At 50.8% G+C, this 20,413-nt stretch overlaps 3 non-coding genes and 1 pseudogene across 3 annotated transcripts; all 4 read right to left on the bottom strand.

Annotated features, from left to right (window-relative positions):
* Window positions 1-4,406: 4,406 nt before the first annotated feature.
* LOC148647583 (U2 spliceosomal RNA) lies at window positions 4,407-4,606 on the bottom strand. Its single transcript, XR_015927037.1, has one exon. It is a non-coding gene; the product is annotated as a U2 spliceosomal RNA (small nuclear RNA).
* Window positions 4,607-7,847: 3,241 nt separating this feature from the next.
* LOC148647582 (U2 spliceosomal RNA) lies at window positions 7,848-8,052 on the bottom strand (annotated as a pseudogene).
* A 3,163-nt stretch (window positions 8,053-11,215) lies between these two features.
* LOC148647581 (U2 spliceosomal RNA) lies at window positions 11,216-11,400 on the bottom strand. Its single transcript, XR_015926870.1, has one exon. It is a non-coding gene; the product is annotated as a U2 spliceosomal RNA (small nuclear RNA).
* Window positions 11,401-17,854: 6,454 nt separating this feature from the next.
* On the bottom strand, window positions 17,855-18,047 carry LOC148647580 (U2 spliceosomal RNA). The gene has a single exon (XR_015927092.1). It is a non-coding gene; the product is annotated as a U2 spliceosomal RNA (small nuclear RNA).
* Window positions 18,048-20,413: the final 2,366 nt, after the last annotated feature.

Below are 20,413 nucleotides of genomic sequence, written 5' to 3'. Positions count from 1 at the left end.
TCCGTGTGCAGTCTGCGGAGCCTCTCCTTCAGGTCCCGTGCCCGGGCTGAATTGAAGGCTCCTCCCCCGTTAGCCGAGCTGTACTCCTCCTCGAGTTGCCTCTGGAGTCGTGCAGCTTCCTTCCTCTCCCTGGCCGCCTTCCGTCTGCAGTACGTCTGCGCCAGGGTTCGGGTCCTGTCCTTCACCGACTCCCACCATTCCACCACGGAGCTGTAGCCGTCTCTCAGGTCTCCCCAGCTCGCGTAGTCTTTCCGGAACAGTGCCCTGAAGTCGTCTTCCTCCAGTATCTCCCGGTTCAGCTTCCAGTACCCACGACCGAATGCCGGCAGGCTGGTGTTAGCCACCACCGTCAAGCGCTCGTGGTCGGAATACCACGCCGGGGACACCGTCGCCGACTCCAGGGAGCAGGTCGTGTGCACGAAGATGTAGTCCAGGCGGCTGCACACTCCCCGGGAGTTCTTCCAGGTTGGTCCGGCGTCGTTCGGGCGGCACCGTCTGAAGCCGTCTACTAGGGAGAACTGCTTGAGTAGCGACTCCAGCTCTGCCGAGCTAGCGTCGCTCCCCTTCTCCCGGTCGACGTTGAAGTCCCCGCCGAGCACCACCTGTCTGTTAGTGGTGCAGCAGCTGGCCAGGTCAGCAAACACTTCCTTCCGGATAGAGGGTTCCGTCGGAGCATAGACGTTAATTGCTCTCAACTTCTGCCCCCTCCAGTCGATGTCTGCGACCAGGATCCGGCCCTGCACCACCGAGAAGGAGGAAACCAGCGTCATCTCTGGGTTCCCGAGGAGGATTCCCACTCCGGAAGAGTGGACCCCTCCTACGCTCCAGCATGATTCTCCCTTCGTCCATTCCCTGGTGAATGTCAGCTTGTCGCTTTCATCCTTCAGGTGGACCTCCTGTAAGAAACAAACTGAGAAAGACTTTGAGGCCAGATCATGAAAGACTCCCCGTCTTTTCACTGGGTCTCTCAGCCCTCTCACGTTAGTTGTTAAGAAGGTTAGTTTCACAGTCATGGTTAAACTAGTGAAAGGTAAACCTCCTCTCTGTACTTACAGTAGAAACTTGGGAGTCTACATCTGGGCACTGTTTAGCCTAGATGTAACTCCTCTCGTTCGGGTCCTGGGGGAAATATACTGGGCTCCCTCCAGGTTTCGCTGGGGACTGAAAGGAAAACATGCTGGACAGGTCCAGCCCTACCATCAGTCCGGGCTCCAGGGCGGCTTCAAAGTAATCCTCGTCGTCCTCGAGGATACTCTCAGCCACCGCTTCGGGGAGGCTCCTTTCTTCCCTCTCTCGGGGGATTTCGGGGGCCTCCAGTTTCTCCTGGGCCTCGAGGGAAGGGGGCTCCAGTTCCTGGGCTGCCTCTTCCTTTTGTCCCTGGGCCTCGGGGGAGGGGGTTACCTCTTCCTGGGCTGCCTCCTCCTTTTGTCCCTGGGCCTCGGGGGAGGGGGTTACCTCTTCCTTGGCTGCCTCCTCCTTTTGTCCGTGGGACTCGGGGGAGGGGGGTTCCTTTTCCTGGGCCTCGGGGGGGAGGGTTTCCATTTCCTGGAGCGCCTCCTCCGGTTGTTCCTGGGCCTGGAGGGAAGAAAGTTCCGTTTCCTCTAGGGCGAGGAAACGGTTTTCCCTTACCACTCTCTTTTTCTGTCCTTCCGAAGGTGGGTCCGCCCTGGGTCTCTTCTCCCGCTTGCGCTTTCCCTTTTTGCTGGGAGTTATCCAGGTCCCTTCCTCCGGTCGGCCATCTTGTCCCTCTTCCTGGCGGCCATCTTGTGGCACCGATGCGGCTGGGGGTGTGGCCTCGGCAGTTTCGGGTCTCAGCGGGGGAGGTGCGGGTTCTTTGTTCTCAGCCCTCTCCCTTTGTCTGGAGACCGGTTTCTGCCTGCCGGCTTCCACCACCTGCGCAAACGAAGGTTTGCTTACCTTACATTGGCGAAGGAGGTGTCCCTCGGCGCCGCATCCGTCACACTTTTTGGCTGCCCGGCAGGTTTTTGCCAGGTGCCCGTCCTCATTGCAGTTGTGACATCTGACGATGTCACATGTGTTGGTTTTGTGGCCGGACCGTCTGCACTTGCTGCAGAAATCCGGCATCCTGGGGTAGTAGAGGTACCCCCTGTCGGCTCCGATGTTGAAGCGAGCCGGGGGGTGCTGGAAACCGTCAACGCCCTCTGGGTCCTCCTTCAGGAGGACTCGGTACTGGCGTTTGCCGTACCAGACGCCTTCGTCCCTGACCTCTGTCGGTTTTCCCACTACGGTTACATACCTCCCTAGGTACGCTGTTACCCGCTCCGCTGGTACGTAGGGATTGTACGTGCAAACCGTAATGGTCCTCTGGTTCGTCTTCCTCATAGGCTCCGGCCTGAAATCAGAGAAACCAGGGTGCTTACCTTTCTCCCTGACCAGTCTCGTTGCCTTTTCGTACGCCGCGTCCGTGGCCATGTAGGCCTCCATGTATCTCTCTGCCTTGTTGTCCTGGAGGCAGTAGAGATCGCCGGCCACCAACTGCAAGATCCCTCGCAGGAAGGTCATGAAAAAGGCCTTAGCAGTCGGCATCGGCTCTGTCTTCTTTGTCCAGTGGAACCGGATCAAAGTCCTCTTGTCCGCCATCTCTGAGGGAGAAAAAGGGAACAAAAAGGAAAAAAGGAGGGAAAGAGAGAGAGCAAAAGGAGCAGCGAGGGAGCCCTGGCCTTTGTCCTTGTGGGCAAAGCCCAGCTAGGTGCAGGCGCAGGAGGAGAGAGAGAGGAGAGCGGAAAGTGCTTCCGGGTCTCAAGGAAGAAAGCAAGCACCGCGGGCAGGCCACGTGTACCTGCTCCCAGCCAAGAGGCCAAGGAGGCAGAGAGAGAGAGAGCGAGAGAGAGAGGGAGCGGATAGCGCTTCCGAGTCTCGAGGTGGAAAGCAAGCACCGCGGGCAGGCCACGTGTACCTACTCCCAGCCAAGAGGCCAAGGAGGCAGAGAGAGAGAGAGAGCGAGAGAGAGAGGGAGCGGATAGCGCTTCCGAGTCTCGAGGTGGAAAGCAAGCACCGCGGGCAGGCCACGTGTACCTACTCCCAGCCAAGAGGCCAAGGAGGCAGAGAGAGAGGGAGAGAGAGAGAGAGAGCGAGAGAGAGAGGGAGCGGATAGCGCTTCCGAGTCTCGAGGTGGAAAGCAAGCACCGCGGGCAGGCCACGTGTACCTACTCCCAGCCAAGAGGCCAAGGAGGCAGAGAGAGAGGGAGAGAGAGAGAGAGAGCGAGAGAGAGAGGGAGCGGATAGCGCTTCCGAGTCTCGAGGAAGAAAGCAAGCACCGCGGGCAGGCCACGTGTACCCACTTCCAGCCAAGAGGCCAAGGAGGCGGAGCAAGAGAAAGGGGGAGGGGAGAGGAGAGGAGAGAGCAGAGAGAGAGAACGTTGATGCCGGATTCCACCCAGCTCAGCTGCTGCTTGGCCTTAACCCCCTAGGCTCAACCTAGAGCGATACCAGCTCAAGCACTCTTCAGAATCTTCGATCGCCTTCTAGACCTCTGGCAAGACAAGAACTGCGGGCATGCCACTTGAACTTGATCTTAGCCAAAAGGCCGAGAAGCGATGCCCACAAAGGCGCGGACCGACGCGCGGGCGTTCCGCTGGCGCACAGTGGCGCAGGCCGACTCCTCTGGAGCCCGGGACCCGCGCAGCTGCCGGCCTCCCTGCAGCCAGAGGCCTGCCGCGGGACTCTGCTCCCCCACTCTCTTGCCTGCCCGCCTGCCTTCCTGCCAGTCCCGGGCGGGGGCCCTGCTCTTTGATCTTCTGTCAACGGCCCGACAACGACCGCAGCCGCAGGGGGCGCCAGCCGCCCGGCCTCCTTAGCTTAGGCCCCTCCCACCGGCAGCAGCTGCGCCCAACCGGCTGCAAGCGAAAGCCGAGCGCCAGCACCTGCGGGCAGAGGCAAGGGGCAGCTCTCTCTCGGGAGGGAGGGAGGGACGGGGACGCGCGCGCACACACGCCTGCCTGCCTGCCTGCCTGCCTGCCGAAACAAAAGAAAGAAAAGGTGGATATACTAAGTTTTTTGGAGGGAAAACGCCCAGCTGTCGAAAGGGGCCCGCCTGCAGGGACGGGGACGGACACACACGCAAGCAAGCAAGCAAGCAAGCAAGCAAGCAAGCAAGCAAGCAAGCAAGCAAGCCACGCCTGCCTCCCTGGGAAAAGGCTGAAAAACCTAAGTTTTTTGGAGGGAAAACGCACGGGAGCCGAAAAGGGGGCCGGCCTGCTTGCCCAGAGAGTCGAGACGCGGGAAAGCGCACAGAGGGAGCACGGGAACCGAGAGGGCGAGAGAGAGACAGAACACAGAGACACACAGATGGGGGACGAGGGACGAGACCCGAGAAGAAGGAGCTCCAGTCCACTTCGCTTGCTCGCTCGCTACCTACCTACGTCTGTCTTTTCACCGCTGAGAGAAGGTGGTGCACCGCTCCCGGAGGCGCTGCAATACCGGGCCGATGCGTGGAGAGGACGGAGCAAGCTCCTGATCCAGCTCCCTGTTCCAAAAATCCGTTTAATATGTGGTCCCCCGATGGGGGACGTATCAGATATTAAACTGATAAGAACAGATTTTTTTTTTTTTTTTTTTTTTATTAACAAAACAGTTCATAAAATATTTCATCAACTTCACATTCTCACAAATTCCAACCTAAATTTACAGTTCATACATAACCATAATATTCATTTAACTTATTACCCACACAAACAAACCTTTCAACAACCCTCATACCGAACCACAACACTAACCAGCACAGGGTATCAAAACCCTATATAACTAAACTGTATGGCAAAACATCATTTTCTACAAAAAACAAAACCCTTCAAAACCCACCCGCTCCCTTACGTAACAAACCAAAACATCAATCCCCAATACAACCGTATACCAATCCCAACAGCATAAAACACAAACCATCATCACTCCTCATTACCATAAAACCACCCCTCATGCAAATTCCTATACCTTCCCACCTCCAACACTAGTACTACACTCCATCACTTTCTCCGTCCCTGGTACTACCTCTCTGTCACTGTCTTCCTCACTACTGTCTCGTACTATGAACCCAAACAGTTTGTCAAAACTAGCAACACACTGTGCACATTCCAATTCAGTCTCCCCCAAAGCACGGATCCCAACAAGGAAATGATCTTTCAATACGTACTCAATATGCACACTCTTATGCTGTACTTCCAACTCTCGTGACCCCTTCATAAGGAGCTCACCCTCCTTACCAAGGTCCACAAAAGCATTATCCTCAATCGCAAGTACCTCCATCTCCTGAAATCTAACACCATCGTACCAGTCCGCCCATCCAGGAGCCTTATCTGCAAAGAAAATTCTCTGTTTACGCTCCTCCCGCCAGGCAATAAGTTTAGCTCGGAGCCCTTTCTTCATACGCGCCCTCCCCAAAAACCTCTCCTCTCCACCCGCTTCCTTCCTGCCTTCTCCCCCTGTTTCTTCACCTGTCGTACCTTCCCCCATACTCTCTGCACCCCTAACAACCTCAGACATCCCCATCTGACCCAAAACCTCAACACTATTACCTCCCGTCTCACTCTCTGCCTCCAAACCCTCAACCTCTAAAACTTCAAAGGGATTGGGGTCACCTCCATTCAACCTACCCTCCTTGCTCTTAGGCTCTGCTACTTCTCTCCCATGTTTCCTCTTCCCCTGCCTTTTTGTACACACCTCTTGAAACTCTCCCTTTCCCTCATCAGGCCTCTCTCCCACCCCCGATAAGCCCTCCTCCAACCCTACACCCGTGCTGTGCCCGGAAACAGCCGAGCACTGCTCGGTAGACTGCCCTGAGACCTCTTTACTTTCACAACTGGCTTCCCTCAAAAGTCCTGACACACGACTAGGAGGCACCAAATCCTCGTGTCCCAAATCTTGTTCCCTCAGGTTTTGCACTCCCAAAGACGTAGACATCCTGTCTTCCTCCATATCAGTCCCGTTCTGATTGTCCGATGCCGAAACCATCACATCTTGGCCACCTCCGAAAGAGACAACCTCTTCCGCCTCCTGCTGGTCAGCGGTGACAGTGGCCTTTGGACCCGTCTCCGGGCCTCTCAGCTCCGTCACTGCGGCTGCATACGTACGCTCCCTCTGCGGGCAGGCTCGATACAGATGTCCCGGATCTCCACACAAATTACACGCAGCACGCTTTGTACATCCGCTTGTCACATGTCCCAACTCCCCACACCGTCGACACACCACTGCTTCACACTTGGCGGCCAAATGTCCTAGTTCCCCACAAATTCTACAACCTGCAGGCATCCCTGAATAGTGCAAAAAACCTCTATTCGAGCCTATTGAAAAATTGGCTGGGGGGTGCATCACACCCCCAGCTTCCGAGGCTTTAGCTCTGAAACGAACCAAAAACTGTCTCTTCCCATTCCAATAACGTTCAGGGTCCAACATCTTCCTCCCCGCACTCACCACGTCCACATGCCGTTTCAAAAAATACACAATCTCTGCCTCTGGGACAAAGGGATTGTGCATTTGTACATACAGAGGCCGTACTTCCCTCGCAAATAGTGGCTCTAACCGAAAAAAGCTCAAGGGTTCTTTGTCTTTTAACTCCATCGCTTTGCTCCATACTCTGTTGCATATAGCCGACGAAATCAAAGTCAGGTTCAAAATTCCTTTGGCTGGAAAATCTTGCAGACAAAACGTGTCTTCAGCCGTAATTCCAAACATCTTATGCAGAATTTCCTTCTCAAAAACGCTCCGAATAACAAACCGTTCCCCAACATCCAGGCTCTTCAAAACAAAACGCACGGTGTCTTTCATCTGCCCCTCTCGGGACAGAGGATCTCCCGCCGCCATAAAAAAAAGGTCGTCCGCAGATCGTCGAAGTCATCTTGGTCCCAGCGCCTTCTGCTCCCTCAGCAATCCCAAATCCTCGATGGCTCCTCCGAAAGCAATCCTTCCCGCCGCCGCCTTCACTTCCTTATGACTGTTTACCCAGCCGCGGTCAGGCCACGTACTGGGATCGCAGCCAAAAGGCCGAGAAGCGATGCCCACAAAGGCGCGGACCGACGCGCGGGCGTTCCGCTGGCGCACAGTGGCGCAGGCCGACTCCTCTGGAGCCCGGGACCCGCGCAGCTGCCGGCCTCCCTGCAGCCAGAGGCCTGCCGCGGGACTCTGCTCCCCCACTCTCTTGCCTGCCCGCCTGCCTTCCTGCCAGTCCCGGGCGGGGGCCCTGCTCTTTGATCTTCTGTCAACGGCCCGACAACGACCGCAGCCGCAGGGGGCGCCAGCCGCCCGGCCTCCTTAGCTTAGGCCCCTCCCACCGGCAGCAGCTGCGCCCAACCGGCTGCAAGCGAAAGCCGAGCGCCAGCACCTGCGGGCAGAGGCAAGGGGCAGCTCTCTCTCGGGAGGGAGGGAGGGACGGGGACGCGCGCGCACACACGCCTGCCTGCCTGCCTGCCTGCCTGCCGAAACAAAAGAAAGAAAAGGTGGATATACTAAGTTTTTTGGAGGGAAAACGCCCAGCTGTCGAAAGGGGCCCGCCTGCAGGGACGGGGACGGACACACACGCAAGCAAGCAAGCAAGCAAGCAAGCAAGCAAGCAAGCAAGCAAGCCACGCCTGCCTCCCTGGGAAAAGGCTGAAAAACCTAAGTTTTTTGGAGGGAAAACGCACGGGAGCCGAAAAGGGGGCCGGCCTGCTTGCCCAGAGAGTCGAGACGCGGGAAAGCGCACAGAGGGAGCACGGGAACCGAGAGGGCGAGAGAGAGACAGAACACAGAGACACACAGATGGGGGACGAGGGACGAGACCCGAGAAGAAGGAGCTCCAGTCCACTTCGCTTGCTCGCTCGCTACCTACCTACGTCTGTCTTTTCACCGCTGAGAGAAGGTGGTGCACCGCTCCCGGAGGCGCTGCAATACCGGGCCGATGCGTGGAGAGGACGGAGCAAGCTCCTGATCCAGCTCCCTGTTCCAAAAATCCGTTTAATATGTGGTCCCCCGATGGGGGACGTATCAGATATTAAACTGATAAGAACAGATTTTTTTTTTTTTTTTTTTTTTTTTTTCTTTATTACAAAATGCAAAAGAAATTCCAAAATCACAGAAACTCAAAGATCCAAAATCCAAAAAAAACATTTACACAGCAAAATCAATCATCACTCTTCTCAAAACCCCACATTAACTTATCCCCTCCCCTTATGCAAATTGCTAATACAACCCCAAACTCAATTCCGCTAGTCCCATAAACTCAAAAATCAAAAATCCCAGAAAAAACTATTACACAGCAAAATCAACCATCACTCTTCTCAAAACCCCACATTTACTTATCCCCTCCCCTTATGCAAATCGCTACTACATCCCCAAACTCAATTCCGCTTACAAGCAATCACTCCCCAAAAACATTCATTTCCGAATCTTCCGATATGTCACTCAGACTTTCATCTTCAAACATCGTATCACAGAATTCACGGAAAGGACCATTGCAATCCGTTTTCGGTTTCCCCAGCACACGAAACCCAATAAATTCCTTGTCCTGAATTGCGTACTCAAATCGGAAATGCTTATATTTTGCCTCCACATGACGAGTCACAGCCATCATTCGCTTTTTGTACATACTCTGCCCAAAATCTCCTGACAGCTCAACACCTGTACTTTTCTCCACTTTAAACCCCTTCCTCTTCCCTTCCTGTGGCCAAGTAGAGTAGATACGCCTCTCTCTTTCCTTCCACCACTGATTCCACTCCATCTCAAGTTCTGCATCCTGAATACTTATTTCACAATCAGTTTCCCCCTTCTTTTCATCAACCTTCAAACTCTCTACCACTTCCTCCCCTCCCGTCTGCTCCACTTTCCTACTCTCCCCAAAATTCCCATCCTCTAACGATTCCCCAACCACCTCTAATGCACTTCCATCTGCTGGCTCCTCTACCGGTAAACCTGCAAAGGAGTTCGTACACTCCACTGCTTGCTGGCCCATCCCAGTCTTTTTCTTTGCACGCCCTTTCCCTTTACCCACGCCCCGATTCCCCCTTTGTACTGCTAACCAATCACTACCCTCATCCCCTTCAAACATTTGACCAGTCCAAACTTTCCGGCTTGCATCTTCATCCTCCGTCTCCTCTGAGCCACTGGCCGCCATCCTTTTCCGTTGAGGGACATCGGGGACCGAAAATTTCAGGCTCCCTGAAGGCCCCTCGTCGCCATCCCCCTCAATCTCAGGTGTTCTCTCCGCCCAAGACCGGCCTCCTGGACCCTCTGCCAGACCCTTCACCATCTCAGTAACCTTCTTTAATCCCTCTTCCCCTGGCATATCAGAAGTGCCTGTGGCCTTCGGAGCATGCACTGTCACCTCCATTTCTTCAGTCACTCGAGCTCCTGGTGCTACCCCATTAGGCGCTGGTCCAACTCCTATAACCTCGGCGTATGTTCTCACTCGCCCCGGACATTGACTGTACAAATGCATTGGATCACCACACAGATTACAAGAAATTTTTTCTTTACAGTCTTTTGCCATATGTCCATCAACACCACACCGTCTACACCGCAAATTCTCACAGTCCTCAGCAATATGATCCTCCTTTCCACACTTCCGGCAAATCTTCGGCTGCCCATAATAATAAAGGTAGCCCTGGCTGGCCCCGATTGAGAAAGGGGACGGGGGATGAACCACTCCGCCCACTGCCGTCGCACAGGGCCGAAGGCGCACCTGATACCTCCGTTTACAAGTCCAATACCGTCCAGCATCCAACACTTTCTGACCTGGACCTCTAACATCCACAAAACGTTTCAAGAAAAACCTTATCTCCGCTTCCGGCACAAATGGATTAAACATGCGCACATACAAGGTCCTCGTCTCCCTGGCAAACAAAGGTTCGACATGAAAAACAGTCAAGGGCACAGTGTTCTTACATCTTTCAGCCTTCTCCCACGCTCGATTACAGATTGCTGATGAAGCAAATGTCACATCCATAATCCCCTTTTTCGGAAAATCTTGAATACACATGACATCCTCCACCGTCAAAGAAAAAACTCCGGCTATGATCCTCTTCTCAAACACATCTCGATCCAAAAATTCCTTCCCAATATTCAAGTCTTTCAACACGAAACGCACTGAGTCCCGCAACTGTCCCTCACGGGACAGAGGATCCCCAGCCGCCCTGAAATCGGTACGCTCACCAGCCGCCCTCTCCATCAGGAAGCTCCTTGCTGTTGCCTCAGGTCCTGCTGTCGCCTTCTCCATCTCCTCTTCGTACAACAGCCCTTCTGCAGTGCTCCACAGCTTCGCCGACTTTTGTGCTTTCCTTCTCCTCTTCTCCGCCGCCTTCCCGACCCTCTGACTAAGACCTCGGAACTGCGGTCAAGCCACTTGAACCTTGATCTTAGCCAAAAGGCCGAGAAGCGATGCCCACAAAGGCGCGGACCGACGCGCGGGCGTTCCGCTGGCGCACAGTGGCGCAGGCCGACTCCTCTGGAGCCCGGGACCCGCGCAGCTGCCGGCCTCCCTGCAGCCAGAGGCCTGCCGCGGGACTCTGCTCCCCCACTCTCTTGCCTGCCCGCCTGCCTTCCTGCCAGTCCCGGGCGGGGGCCCTGCTCTTTGATCTTCTGTCAACGGCCCGACAACGACCGCAGCCGCAGGGGGCGCCAGCCGCCCGGCCTCCTTAGCTTAGGCCCCTCCCACCGGCAGCAGCTGCGCCCAACCGGCTGCAAGCGAAAGCCGAGCGCCAGCACCTGCGGGCAGAGGCAAGGGGCAGCTCTCTCTCGGGAGGGAGGGAGGGACGGGGACGCGCGCGCACACACGCCTGCCTGCCTGCCTGCCTGCCTGCCGAAACAAAAGAAAGAAAAGGTGGATATACTAAGTTTTTTGGAGGGAAAACGCCCAGCTGTCGAAAGGGGCCCGCCTGCAGGGACGGGGACGGACACACACGCAAGCAAGCAAGCAAGCAAGCAAGCAAGCAAGCAAGCAAGCAAGCAAGCAAGCAAGCCACGCCTGCCTCCCTGGGAAAAGGCTGAAAAACCTAAGTTTTTTGGAGGGAAAACGCACGGGAGCCGAAAAGGGGGCCGGCCTGCTTGCCCAGAGAGTCGAGACGCGGGAAAGCGCACAGAGGGAGCACGGGAACCGAGAGGGCGAGAGAGAGACAGAACACAGAGACACACAGATGGGGGACGAGGGACGAGACCCGAGAAGAAGGAGCTCCAGTCCACTTCGCTTGCTCGCTCGCTACCTACCTACGTCTGTCTTTTCACCGCTGAGAGAAGGTGGTGCACCGCTCCCGGAGGCGCTGCAATACCGGGCCGATGCGTGGAGAGGACGGAGCAAGCTCCTGATCCAGCTCCCTGTTCCAAAAATCCGTTTAATATGTGGTCCCCCGATGGGGGACGTATCAGATATTAAACTGATAAGAACAGATTTTTTTTTTTTTTATTATTACAAAAAGCAAACTTTCAAATATGAACATAAACAATTCACAAATTACAGACAACCAAAATACATAACCCATAAACAGTCAACCTTATAACACAACCCCAAACAAAATACGAACCCAATACATAGCAAATCAATATCACAACTCATCATTATACATTTCCATCATTCCCTCATAATCCCACCCCTCCTGCAATTATAACTCTCAAATCAATCCTTATAGTAAACAAACAAACCTTTCCATCTTTCTTTTGCAGCATGGTATCCCCTTTTCCTTACATCCAATGTTAACTCATTTCTAATTCTGTACAAGAAACTGTTATACAAACCCACCTCACTTGTATGTACTCCATTTTTGGCCAACTTATTCCGTGCTCTCCATAACTCCAGTTTCACCATACTTATTAATATCCATAACATTAAACCAACCCCACGTGAATAAGTACCCTTCTTTATTCCATACAATATCATTTGCAGAGTAATTACAAATCTCGGTACCAATTTCTCAAACACTCCATTACACATCCCCCACATCCTTCTTGCATACCCACATTCCCAAAATACATGGTTTATTGTCTCCTGTTGCTTACATAACGCTCTAGGACATTCTTTCTGCAAGGTCAACTTGTGCCTATATAAAACGTCACGCACTGGGAGCCGCTTCCAGGCTATGAGCCAGTTCAGATCCATCAATTCGTGGCTCAATTCCTTGGGTTGTATTTGACCCCATACTTCATCCGGCAATCCACCAACCAGCTCCACTCCGTCCTTTGTTGCAACTTCTTCGTACAGCACTCTGTGGCTGAGCAGCAATGCAGCCTCCACTCCACTTGCATGCCGCTGGATCCACACCGTGGCATGCCGGTAGTGCCAAGGTAAGTCTTCTCCGTGGGGTGTCTTATTGTCCCATTTAGACAGTCCTCTTAATTTCCCTGCTAACCAAAACCTCACAAAGTATTGAGATACATGAACAAAAGGCTCTTTAAGAGCAACACACAAAGAGGCCACAAAAACACAGTTAATCTTCATAGGCAAGTTTGGAACTCCCCTTCCCCCTTTCCCAATAGGTCTAAACATGTCAGTCCTTTTTACATATTCGTATTTTTTTCCCCAAATGAACCAAAAGGTCTCTCTTATCAAATATCTATTTAATCTCAAAGGTATCGGATACACTGCTGCCAAATAACTCAAAACAGACAAAACTTCAATTTTAATTACAAGCACTTTACCTATATGTGTTAAGCTTTTATTTGACCACTGGCCAAGTCTTACTCTCACCTTTTCCAATTTCTCTAGCCAATTGTAATTGGCCGCATCCCCTTCTTTGAAGTGAACTCCCAGTATCCGCATTGGATCCCTACAGACCTGAAGTCCACTCACTCCATCTTGCCTATCTCTCCATTTCCCAAAAAACTTGATCTTGCTCTTTTCTTTATTCAACCTAGCACCCGAAGCTGCAGCAAAAAGCTCAAAAAGCTCCAGCGCCCTCTGCAGGTCGGCGTCGGAAGACATAAACAAAGTTAAATCGTCCGCATATAGAGCTATCTTAGCCCTTTGTCCACCACCCCCCGGTATCAACACCCCCTCCACTTTCGGGTCTAGACATACTAAACGAGCATATGCTTCAATGTAAATGACAAAAAGCAAAGGAGACAGAGGACATCCCTGCCTTACCCCTGAGTTCTGCCAAACCATATTCCCAATATACCCATTTATTAAGATCTTACTTCCTACTTCTGTATACAAGGTCTGAATCCACCTAATGAAGGTTGAGCCAAACCCCATCTGCTCCATAACCTTCCACAGAAAAGAGTGGGAGACCCTATCAAAGGCCTTTTCCAAATCCAAATTTACTAACATAAGTGACAGGTCCCTTTGTCCTGTCCAAGCTATCAAATCCCTTATCAATTGTAAGGTCCAACTTATTTTTCGACCCTGAACCCCACACGTTTGCTCAATGCCAATAACAGATGGCAGTACCCTTTTTAGCCTATTAACAAGCACTTTGGCAAAGAGCTTGTAGTCCGTACACAAAAGCGTCAACGGTCTCCAATTCTTCAAATCAGTAGCCCTACCCTTCTTAAACAGCAATGTTAAAATCCCCGTCCTCATTGAAATCCCCATATGCCCCTTTTTAAAAATCTCATTCATAACCCGGAGCAGCACGTCACTCAACTCATCCCAAAACATAACATAAAATTCAGCAGGTATGCCGTCCACACCAGGCACCTTACCCTTTTTCATTTCACTCTTAACCTCATTTAATTCCTCTAAAGTAAAGGGTTCCTCTATGCTCAACCTCTCTTTCTCTGCCACTACTTGTGACACCTTTCCCAACACTTCCTGCACTGCCTCCTCCTTTATTTCCTGCTCTGTAAAAAGTTCTTGGTAAAACTCAAGTGCCACTTCCAGCATTCCATCTCTGTCTGACACCACCTGCCCTAACTGATTCTGTACCCCCTCCATCACCCTCCTTCTCTGCCTTCTCCACAAACTATTAAACTGAAACGTTGAACAAGTTTCCGAGAACTGCAATTTATCTATACGTAACTTAAATAAATATTTACGCGCCCTTTTCTCATAATATTCCCTCAATTTCCTTTTAAACGTATAAATCTCCTCTAAATCCACAGGCAAACCTTCATTACTTTTCTCATATAAACAGTTCAATCTTTCTTGCAATACTCTCCCTTCCTTCCTTTCCTCTATCTGTCTCCTCATGCAATATTCCCTTGTTTCTTTTTGAATCCACCTTTTAACTGATTCCCACCACTTTACAATGGGAACATTACAGTACCTTGTTCTTTTCCACATTGTCATCTTCTTCCTTATCAACTCCCTATACTCAGCATCCTCTAGAACCTCAGTGTTAAGTTTCCAGAACCCTTTTCCAAACTTAATACCAGTACCAGCAATCTCAACCATCAAAATGTCATGATCAGAGTGCCAGAAGGGAGATGTTAACACACTCCCTATCCCCAAGTCTCTGGATGCAAAAATATAGTCTAACCTTTTGGCTAAACCCATTGCATTCCTCCATGTAGGGACAGGTTTCCCCTTAGGAACTCTTACAACACAGTCTATCAAACCATATTGTCCTAACAGTTTGTGCATACACCTTACGTCCGGGCTGTCCTTATCTTTCAAATCAATATTAAAATCCCCTCCCATAACTACTTTCCTATTCGTTAAACAAAAAGGAGCCAAATTCGCATAAAAAGCAGAGCGCTGTGCCGCCACTGCAGGAGCATACACACACACAAACCGGAAATTCACTCCACTCACCACAACATCCACGCTCATTAGCCTACCGGCCACGCCCACTTCACTTCTTTCCACTACAAAGTCGTGGGACCCAAACAAGATCCCGATGCCCGTTGAATGTACTCCTCCCACGCTCCATCTGGACGTTCCTTTTACCCATTCACCTGTAAAAGACTCCACATCCCTGCTATCTTTTAAATGCACTTCTTGCAAAAAACAAACAGTGAATTCCAAAGACTTCAAATAATCAAAAACTGCTGTTCTTTTAATTCTATCCCTCAAACCCCTTACATTAAGTGTTAAAATCTTCATCATAAATAAATTGGTTTAACAATAACCATCATTTACCCATTTTCTTGCAAGAAACGTGAACCGTACGAACACCATCTTATTCTCTTCTTCACTTGGCCCACTTATCCATAAAGCCCCCACCTTTTCTTTAGATTTCTCCACCTCTACTTTTACATTCTTGTACTCTTTTAACATTTTCTTAACACCCCCCGCTTCCGCAGGGTATACTACATTCCCATTTGACCACTTACATGCACTTATAAACTCCTTATGAACATTCAACTTAAGCTTTGCACCCTGCCTACTACTTTTTTTCTTTTCAAAACTAGCCTCAGCTGCCTCTACCTCACTCACCCAACCCTTCATCAAATCTTCTAATTTGAACCTCTTTACTCGCAGCTCTTTAGCATCTTCTGCATAAACCTGAAATGTACATATTTCGCCCGACCTCACTTCCGGTCTTAAATTAATACCCATTTTCCCAAATACAGATCCATCGAAGAACTCAGGCCATTCAATAGTCGCTGTCTTAGCGTCCCATCTGCAATACCTCCTGAAGGTCGGAGGTAAAAGCGCTTCAAACCACACTTCTTTCTCCTTCTCCGCCACCTCACCAGGCAAGTCGCTGTCTTGTGTTAACATTTGCAGGGACACATTTGACGATGACAGAGGCGATTCTGACACGCAGGCTGTCCCCTCTCCCCCCTCTTCCAATGTAGGCATCGGGGTTACACTGTCTTCACTTTGCTCAGACGACTCCTGCCACATCTCGGGAACTTCCTCACTTCTTCCTATCTTCTTACCCAGGTCTTCCTCCGACTCCGGATGCTTCCTCTTGACTTTACACTTCAGATGAAACTCTCCCCCCCCAGCGTTCTCCATTCTGTCTTCCTCACCTCCCTCCGCTCTATCCGCCCAACTTATTGCATCCACTGCCTTCTTCATCAACTCCAATCCCGGCATATCTCTTGAAGTCCCAACCTCCTGATAATCCGCAGAAGGACTTGCACCCAGTATATTCTCCTGGTCCCCTTCTGCCTGAGCCTGCTCTTTCTCAGCCTCATCACTCACAGATATATCCATGTTGACCACATCTCCATCCATTGCATCCTCCTGCCTGCCCTCCGTAGCACTTGAGGCTGACCGCGTCCCAACGGCACCCCGCACAACCTCTGCATAGTTCTTCTTCCTTTTATCGCAGTCTTTAAATGTGTGCCCCTCCCCTCCACACAGATTACACCTCACCTCCTCTTTACAATCAGCCATCCAATGCCCCACTCCTCCACATTTCCTGCACACCTTTTCCCTACAATCAGCAGCGTGATGGTCGGGCTTCCTGCAGCGTCTGCACACTGAAGGCTGTCCATAATAATATAAATAACCATTGTTCGAGCCAATCGAAAAGGTTGCTGGGGGGTGCAACAGACCATCCGGGGAATTCGCATCGAAGCGGAGCCTCACTCTGTATCGATTCTTCCCATTCCACACTCTCTTTCTATCCATCATTTTAGCCCCAAACCCCTGTATGTCAACAAACCTCTTCAGGAAATAAACAATATCTTCCTCTGGGACATACGGGTTAAACATTGTAACCGTTAAGGTTCTCAGTTCCCGGGCAAAGAGAGGTTCTATTATGTAATCCACAAATGGCTTAGCATCCTTCCTCAAACTGACAGTGTTCCATATCTTCATTGCTAAGTCCTCGGTATACAAAGAAAGATCAAAGATCCTCTTACCAGGAAAGTCCTGCAAGCAGAAGATGTCTTCAGGCTCCAAACTCAAGGCTTTAAACAGCACCTCCTCTTCAAAAGCATCCCTTGAGACCAGCTCCGTCCTCTCATCTCCAACCCGTTGCACAAAACGCACAGTATGCCTCGCTCTCCCCTCTCGTGTCCTCGCTGCTCCTTCCATCGTAGAAAAAAAAGGCCGGAAACCTCCGCCTCTGAGAAAAAAAAACTTCCAGGAAAGTCCCTGAAGCGCGATCCCTGTCTCTCTCTCCCCCCAGCCAAGACCAAGCTGCGGACAAGCCACACACTTGATCTTAGCCAAAAGGCCGAGAAGCGATGCCCACAAAGGCGCGGACCGACGCGCGGGCGTTCCGCTGGCGCACAGTGGCGCAGGCCGACTCCTCTGGAGCCCGGGACCCGCGCAGCTGCCGGCCTCCCTGCAGCCAGAGGCCTGCCGCGGGACTCTGCTCCCCCACTCTCTTGCCTGCCCGCCTGCCTTCCTGCCAGTCCCGGGCGGGGGCCCTGCTCTTTGATCTTCTGTCAACGGCCCGACAACGACCGCAGCCGCAGGGGGCGCCAGCCGCCCGGCCTCCTTAGCTTAGGCCCCTCCCACCGGCAGCAGCTGCGCCCAACCGGCTGCAAGCGAAAGCCGAGCGCCAGCACCTGCGGGCAGAGGCAAGGGGCAGCTCTCTCTCGGGAGGGAGGGAGGGACGGGGACGCGCGCGCACACACGCCTGCCTGCCTGCCTGCCTGCCTGCCGAAACAAAAGAAAGAAAAGGTGGATATACTAAGTTTTTTGGAGGGAAAACGCCCAGCTGTCGAAAGGGGCCCGCCTGCAGGGACGGGGACGGACACACACGCAAGCAAGCAAGCAAGCAAGCAAGCAAGCAAGCAAGCAAGCAAGCAAGCAAGCAAGCCACGCCTGCCTCCCTGGGAAAAGGCTGAAAAACCTAAGTTTTTTGGAGGGAAAACGCACGGGAGCCGAAAAGGGGGCCGGCCTGCTTGCCCAGAGAGTCGAGACGCGGGAAAGCGCACAGAGGGAGCACGGGAACCGAGAGGGCGAGAGAGAGACAGAACACAGAGACACACAGATGGGGGACGAGGGACGAGACCCGAGAAGAAGGAGCTCCAGTCCACTTCGCTTGCTCGCTCGCTACCTACCTACGTCTGTCTTTTCACCGCTGAGAGAAGGTGGTGCACCGCTCCCGGAGGCGCTGCAATACCGGGCCGATGCGTGGAGAGGACGGAGCAAGCTCCTGATCCAGCTCCCTGTTCCAAAAATCCGTTTAATATGTGGTCCCCCGATGGGGGACGTATCAGATATTAAACTGATAAGAACAGATTTTTTTTTTTTTTTTTTGTTTTTTATTATGAAAATACAAAACTGACTCATAATTCAGGCCATACCATTCACAAATCCACAATCAAGACGTGTTTAACTCAGGAAAACACAGAAATAGTCCCTTCCATTTGTCTTTCGCCGCATGGAATTTCCATCTCAGTATGTCTCTTTTCATTCTTCTTTTGAGTTCATGACGTACTCCCCAAATGATTTCTCTATCTCTTCTTTTCACATCCCCTTTAACCTGGGCACATCTTGCATTCCAAATAAAATGCTTTATCACACTTATAACCATCCACAAAACCCAATCTGTTGTCATCTTCTTTTCCGTTCCCTTCCAGGCATTCATTATTTTCTCATAAGACAACACAAAATTAGAAAAAATGCTTAATAACATACATTTACACTCCCCCCACACTCGTCTAGCCACCATACACTCCCAAAACACATGTCTTATCGTTTCGAGCTTCCCACAGTTTACATATGGACAATACTTTGTCCTGGTTAACTTTCTTTTGTACATTACCTCCCTCACTGGGAGGCGATTCCAGACCCCCAACCAGTTAAGGTCTTTGTACTGTCCCTCCAAACCTTGTGGTTGAACCCTCACCCAGTGCTCCCTTTTTTTCCCCACTACTGCACTGTCAGATCTTGTATTTATTTTCTTATACAGTGCTTTGTGCTGTAAACACTCCGGCATCTCTTTCCCTTCTGGGTGTTGTTTAAGCCATGTTCTGGCATGTTCATAATGCCAAGGTAAATCTTCTGCTTTTGGGGTTAAATTTGACACAGCTCTCAAATGTGGCATGACCCAATTAAACCAAAGTATTACAAAATATTGACTCTTGTGTGCAAACTCAAAATGCAATGCTTTGCATAAACTCGTCACAAAGAAAACATCCAATTTAAGGGGGATGTTAGGTACATCTCTCCCTCCCTCTTCCACTGGCCTATACATGTCAACCCTTTTAATATATTCATATTTATTGTTCCAAATAAAGTTAAAAACCATTCTAACCAGCTCTTTTCTGAATGTCGGAGGCAACGGAAAAACATATGCTAAAAAAATCAGGTTCGAAAGAATGTCCGTCTTAACAACTACAATCTTACTCATATGAGACAAATGTATACTTTTCCACAGACCTAATTTCCTTTTTAAGAGTTTCAGTTTTATACTCCAATTCAAATGCGCCGATCCCTGTGTGTCAAAACTTACCCCTAATACCTTAATAGGTCCCGACTCTAATGTTAGCCCTCCTTGAGTTTCTGTCCTATGTTCCCAAATACCAAAATATTTTATTTTACTTTTCTTTATGTTGAGTTTTGAACCTGATGCTTGCCCAAAAAGATCACAGACCTCCAGTGCCCTCAGTACCCCTCTGTCTGAATCTAACAGCAAAACTAAATCGTCTGCGTAAGCAGCGACTTTGGCTTGTTGACCCCTGCTACCAGGAATTGTAATCCCTGTTATCTCCATATTTGACCGGATTGCTTCTAACAGAGGTTCTAAACACAGTACATATAACAGAGGTGACAGCGGACACCCCTGCCTGACTCCTTTCTCTAAAGCAATCAACTCCCCTATAAATCCATTGATATTGACTCGGGTTCCAACATTTGTGTACAATTGTCTTAGCCATCCAATAAACTTCCCTCCAAACCCAAACCGTTCTAAAACCTGCCACAAAAAGTTGTGATCTACCCGATCAAACGCTTTTTCTTGATCCAGACTTAGTAAAATAAGCGGTAGGTGTCTCTTTTCCACCCAGCTTATAGTGTCTCTAATCAAGAACAAATTCCAAATTAAAGTTCGTCCCTTAACTCCACATGTCTGGTCATCTCTAATAACCTCAGCTAATACATTCCTTAGTCTCATACAAAGGACCTTCGCTAAAACCTTATAGTCCATTGTTAACAACTGGACCGGCCTCCAGTTTCCAAGGCAAGTTTTATCCCCTTTCTTGTACAACAAGGACAATACCCCGGTCCTCATGGTTACACCCAATTGTCCCCCTTCAAGAATTTCCTTATAAACATCAAAGAGAGCATACTTAATTAAAGGCCAAAAGGTCTCGTAAAATTCTTTTGGGAGTCCATCAATTCCTGGCACTTTTTTTTTATTCAAGCTAAATAAAGCCTGCTCTACCTCTTCTAAAGTTAATTCCTTTTCTAAACCCTCTCTACTTCCTTCTCCTATTCTTAATTGAAGCTTATTTAAAAACCCTTCAGTGTTCCCCACTATTAAGTCTTTCTTGAAGAGATCTTTGTAATAACTGGTAGCCTCCCTTACCATCTCCAGTGGGTCCTCAGTGACACTCCCATCATTCCCCCGTACACCATCAAAGTTCATCTTCTTTTGGTCTTTCCTTATTGCTCTAAATAAGGCTGAGGAGTTACCCTCCCCCA

Source organism: Lepisosteus platostomus, chromosome 15 (genome assembly GCF_059453375.1).
Source record: "Lepisosteus platostomus isolate fLepPlt1 chromosome 15, fLepPlt1.hap1, whole genome shotgun sequence".
Lineage (NCBI taxonomy): Eukaryota > Metazoa > Chordata > Actinopteri > Semionotiformes > Lepisosteidae > Lepisosteus > Lepisosteus platostomus.
Note: the sequence above shows the minus strand (reverse complement) of the source record. Positions and strands in the feature narration are given on the sequence as shown.